Raw genomic sequence first — 6,475 nt, forward strand, 5'->3', positions numbered from 1 at the left:
TAGGAATGGGAATGATATTATGCGGTCACATATTTGTGTGAATGTCATGTTGTCATTGCATAAATAGAGATAGAGGTTTATGTGTAAATCCTGTAGACTTATCACATATTTATCGCATGTGTTCTAGCCTTAGAAGCCATAGCATTCACGTCGAGAGGTGGTTTACTATTGTATGCATGTTGCATGATCGCAAATCATGAACACATTCTAGGGAGTGTTAGCCGAAACTTTTCTCAACCCGTTCACCGAATATTCATTGTATTTCCCCTTTACCAACTCTTTTCAAGCATGAACGCACATGTGCTGGTCAACCTCATATGCAGAGGTGATGCAAACTAGCTTTACGCCCTTTGAGGATATAAGCTGTAGTCTCCAATACAAAACCCCAAAACGAGTCTGGTAAGGAAACGTAACTCATCATCGACCGAACCATGTCCAATAAGGTTCTGTTTCTTCTCTCCGCTACACCATTCTTCTGAGGTATACCCAGCGCTGAGAGTTGGGAAATAATTCCATGTTTTATCATATAGTTCTAGAACTCTGAATCCAAAAACTCTCCACTTCGATCTGATCAAAGTGTTTTAATCCGTCTATTCAATGCATTTTCAACTTCAGCCTTGAACTCTCTGAACTTTTCAAAGGATTCATCTTCTGTTGCATCAAATAAACATACCCGTACCGAGAATAATCATTAGTAAAAGTTATGAAGTACTCATAGCCTCCCTTGGCTCGCACATTCATTGGACTACAAAGGTCTGAATGCACTAACTCTAGAGGCTCTTTGACTTGATATCCTTTTCCAGTAAAAGGTCTTTTAGTAATCTTGCCTTCAAGGAAAGATTCGCACACCGGTAAAGAATTTTCCACTAACTCACTTAAAAGCCTATTCTTCACCAATCTCTCAATTCTATTGAGATTGATGTGCCCTAATTGAAGGTGCCAAAGTTGGACATTTTCTTTTAGAGAAAACTTTTGTCGTTTATTTTGAGTTACGACAGATTTAAACATCTCTTGTTATGGAGGGAACTTATTGCTAAGGGCTTTAGCACATACAAGTTGTTTTCTAGTTTTGCTGAACAAATCTCAACACTATCTTTATGAATAAACACTTTATTCAAATCAAAATGAAGAGTATATTTACATTGTATGAGACACTTTACAGAATCAAGTTTCGCTTTAACTCGGGAACTACGTAAACATCATTCAAAATGATAAACTTCTTTTGTAAAGTCAACTGGATCCCTCCCACTGCCACAGTTAAGACGACATGCCCGGTGCCTACTCGCATCGTCCAGCTTCAAGCTGTCGCGATGATCTAATCCCCTGAAAAGAAGAATAAACATGATTAGTGGCCCCAGAATCAATAATCTAGGTAGAATCATCATTCTCCACTAAACAAGTTTTCAAAACTAGTAAATCATATTTACCTTGTTTTGTTTTGGCCTTAGCCTTCTTCTTTTCCTTAATCCAACGAGGAAAATTCCGCTTCCAATGCCCATCCTGGTTGCAATGGAAACACTTTCCTTTGTCAACTGGCTCTGATCGCCTACCTCGCTAGGCGACAGGCTGTGGTTAGCAAGTGCCTTCCCTTCCCCTTACCACCCTTCTTCTTCTTCCATTTGGTAGTGTTAGAAGTAGAAAGTGCAGATTTAGTTCCTGAGGTCGAACCTCGATGGAACTTCATTGAAGATGAAGCAACATTTTCCTCACCAACCTTCTTCTCCTTACTTTTCAGCAAGGATTAGAATGTCTGCAACTCGTTGAGGAGAGTTGTAAGGGTATAGTAAACTTTGCTAGGAGTTGACCTGAGAAGGGGAATTTCCTATGTCAAGCAATTTCGGTATCGCATTACTGACAAAGTACAGGAAGCTATCTGGCAATGAGTGCAGAATTATGCTAACCTGGTTGCCCTCATCGATGTGTGACCCATTCATCTTCGCTACATTGAAGTGGACCGTCATGTTAAGCACATGTTCACGAATAGAGGTGCCTTCCTCCATTTTGGAGTTGAAGAGCATTTTAGAGCTTCATGCTTGAGCTGTCCAGATGGTTGTCCAAACATTCCTCGTAGGGTCTCCATGATCTCATGCGCTGAGACCATAGACTCAATGCTTTTTTGGCCAAAATGTCGTGAAGACTAGCCAAGATGTAAGCTTGGAACTTCTCGTTCACCTATATCCAACGCTCATAAGCCCTCCCGAACATTATCGATGGCCTTCCTCCATTTTGGAGTTGAAAAATGATTAAAATTGTTATGATCATGTGTTTCCAACTAGCGTAGTTTCTCGCTAGTCAATTTGTCGATGCTTAGTAGAGCTAATGTGCTATAGCCATTCTAACATTACTGAAAAAGAACAAACTTAATGAGTCTATGCCAATCCGACTTTTACACCAATTTTAGTTTTTAGTAATACAGTTCCATGTACCCTAAGTGAAAAGACATCTATTTCGTAATGGTGCACCCAACGAGGCAGGACAAAAGTCACCGGTGGGGCGATCGGATGCCCTTCACTGGAGAATAAGACATTCTCAACCATTAGGTAGAAACAAACTCTTGTAACTGACCCTAACAATCACCTATTTTGGTCCAGAACTGTTAACCTTTAACAATTCTGCCGTAAGTGTAACCTCTCATTTTTGCCTAGAGTCCTGTCCTAATGCGCCCACTGTAGGAAAAAAGTAGATTAGGACAAGAGACTAAAGCAACCTTATCCTATACAGGAGATTAGATAAAGAGTCATGCAAAACTACCATCCTATAGGGGACACTCCTAGGGTGCCTCGAGGCGATGCACAGAAGCATTATCCAATCTAATGAGAGAGACCGTGGGATATGTGTCACACGTCCCTCTCCCACTTACTATGAACATTCTCTCCATTCACCTTGGTATTGACCTACCTAAATACCATCCTTTAGGGGGACACTCCCAGGGTGCCACGAGGCCGAGGATAGATCACACAGTGTGAACATAAAGAGAGAAACGTGAAGAGGTTTAAGTGAAGCATCATATACCCCAAGTACCTCCCACTGAATGTTCTACCTAAGGGTTCACTAACTTAGACCATCCGGCTACTGATTTTATCTATGTCAGTTTAATTTGCTAAAAAACAACTCTTGTCTTTGAAATCAAACAAGTTCAAGTCAAGTCCCATTAAACTCTTTAACGGACTATCCTTAAATTTGCATGCATGCATCAAATCTATCTAATTCACCTTTCCAGGTAGGGGTATTTTGTTTCCGTCACCTTAAATACCCCAGCCTAGACAGAACCTGCCTTAGACAAAAGGTCCCTTATATATAGATTTGCTACATATTTAATCTTTTATTAGTCAATTTAATCCTATTAAACTGATTAAAAGATTAAACCTTAGGTTGTTAATCTCATTAGAACCATGATCTTAGATCTATCTCCACCAAGTTTTAAAACTCTTTTAAAACCAGGATTCAAGCCTAAGTTCGCATGCATGTCTTTCTTATAGATATTAGTTCTAATTTCCCTTATAACACTTATAAAAGAAACAACCAAAACCCATTCACATTGCCATGAACAACTAGGTATTTATAACTCTTATAAATTCAACCTATGTGTCATGCTTCATGCAATGTCCATTCATTACTATATATAACTCTTATATACTTGGTAATGAACTAAGCAAACATGCTCTTATGTAATTTAAATCATGCAAACTACTATATCATAATACTTATAATATAGAGATGATGCATGACCAATGCATAACCTAAGGTGGGATTTCAACTATGTGGCATACCATATGACATATAATAAAACATACATCTCATGTACATTCATCACAATTAATGGATCGGGATGATTAGCCTAAAAAACTAGAAATAAATTCTGTCTATTACATAAATCCATGGAGAAAACCGGTTCACAGGCGAATTGGGTCTTCAACCACTTGGGCGAAGCCTCCCTTGATCATTTAGTAAAATGGTCGAGTATCAACGATCGCTTAGCAACGATCGAGTACCATTTACAATGCGATGAAGCATGAGATTACTCAATCATTTAGCGCACTAATATTAAACACGCAAGTCTAAACGGTCGTTTAGATGACGACGTTGCTGTGAAGCACGATCGTCTAGACGACCATGCATAAGTCTAAACAATCGTTTAGATGATGACGTTGCTGTGAAGCACGATCATCTAGGTGACCATAGAACAAGCGCTTAAGTAACTTTTACTATGCGATTTTGTAGTTAGTGACTAAGCGATGAAGCTTGCTGAGCTACACGATCATTTAGTACGCATATGTCTCTTTGCTGCAATCTGAACTTTAAATTGAATCTTGAATTTAGGATTCAAAAGAGGAGCCCGGGAAGATCAAGGAACTTCTAAGAGAAAGATTCCTATCCTTACCAAGGTGAGTGGTACTTCCTTAAGTCTTAAGCATATCTTTTAGAGTAAGTTGTATATGCTTATGTTATGAATGAGTATCTAGCATGAGAATAAGATTATGTGATCAAGATGGTCAGGGGGTCAATAGACCTAGTTTCTGAGCCCAAAAATTAACCTCATGGGATGGTCAGGGGACCGAGAGGTCTAGTTCCTGAGCCTGTGGGAGGATCCTCGTATGGGATGGTCAGAGGGCCGACGAGCCTAGCTTCTGAGCTCATGAGCAGAGAGCTATGTGCACATAGGAGATATTGGGAACAAAAGGGAATGCAAAAGAGTAAGCGTTTATGTTTAGTAACAGTTAACTATCTACTGTGTGTGTGTACGTAGGTAATAGACTCATTGTAAGTAGTTATCAGTTTAGCTATCTATCGTGCATGTAGATAGAGTTGAGAACATACTCATTCAAGGCTGAGGTTTGAATGTAACCTCATATTTATGATATGCTTGTTTTTTATGAGTTGAAATAGACTTTAGAAGTTGCTTATCACTCACTGAGCTTTGTGAAGCTCATTCTTTTCTTTCATATTTTTCTTCCCAAGTAGAGAAAGGTGAGGAGTTCTAGGGTGCTGCTAAGGTCAAGGTCTGCCACATGCCACAGTTGCACTTCTAGAGGGTTTTAAGAGTGTTTTTTTGTAAACTTTTGTAGTTAAGTCTTGGAGTTGTATAAACTTTATATTGTTGTGAAATAAAATGGGCCTACTTATTCAGTTGTTGTTTATCTCCTTGACTTAAAGTTTACTGAGAGTAAAGAGGTTTAGATGGATTGTAGGTATCACAAAAGGGTGGTATCTGCAGTCCCTCACGCCTTTCCTCGGACTCAGGAGTGCGGACTCGGGGCGGGGTGTGACAATATATATGGTTTAGGACTTTAAAATTGAATAAGGTTAATAACATAGAACGCTATTTCTAAAAATGTATTATAAAAGATGTTTTATATAATAAATATTATATAGGATTCGTAGTTAAAATTTTTAAAACCATATTTTGACTTATTCATGAAATGCATATAGAGTATGAATGAAGATACTTTATTTTATTATGGGATGCTTTGAAATTATGCATTTAATCTATATTATATCCTTTCAAAAAAAAAAAAAAAGTATATTATATTAAAGAGGCCACAAGGAAATGGTTTTTATTGTCCCATTTTCCCTTTTCATTTTAAACAAATATGTATTATACCCTAAGATTGAATAGTTAGTTATGAGTGACTTTATTTAGTTTATTATTACATCTAAATTATTATCTTCCACACGTTAGCATCCTATGAACAAAATTAATTTAAACGAGTCGATGAAGGAAAATCTTTTGTTGTCTTTTGCCCCAACTTCTTAAATAAATTTCTATTTATCTCTTTTTGGATGGGAATTAGATGCAACTGATGCTAATAGAATACAACTCTTTAATATGGGAGCATGATTCTTCAAATATATATGACTCCAATAGATATAATCGATATTAATAGGTGGTTACATATATTGAACAAGTGTTTCTTAAAGTTATCTGAATGAGTGGATGAATAATAATAAAAAAAACAAATGTTTGTTTGCAATCTTAAAAATTGATTTCATATGATCCAAGATTGAAGAAAATAACAAAAACTTGAGGTAGACAAAACTTTGAAGGTAAAATAAGTTTAGAAATACAAATTTTAGTAGCACAGATGTGAATTGAGTTTTTTAAGTTCTTTTGGAAATTATAAGTAAATTCATAAAATAGAGTTTATAAAATTTTAACAAAAAATTATAAAGAAAAAATATATCTTTGAGATTAAAAAAAAAGATCAAAATTTTCAAATAATAGAGAAGGAAATGTTTTAAAGAGAGAATAAATACATACACCTAAAGAAAATAATCTAAATTATGAATTTGATCTTGTTTTGCTTATTTCATTACATTATAGTTTTCGAGAAAGAAAACATTTTTTTTTTAGGAAAATTTTTCACAGATAGAAAAAATATCAAATTATTTATAAAAATAGCAAAAAAGAAAAAATTATATATATATATACTAATAGATATTGATAGAGTTCTATCAGTCTCTATCAATCTCTATA

This window comes from Benincasa hispida, chromosome 2 (genome assembly GCF_009727055.1).
Source record: "Benincasa hispida cultivar B227 chromosome 2, ASM972705v1, whole genome shotgun sequence".
NCBI lineage: Eukaryota > Viridiplantae > Streptophyta > Magnoliopsida > Cucurbitales > Cucurbitaceae > Benincasa > Benincasa hispida.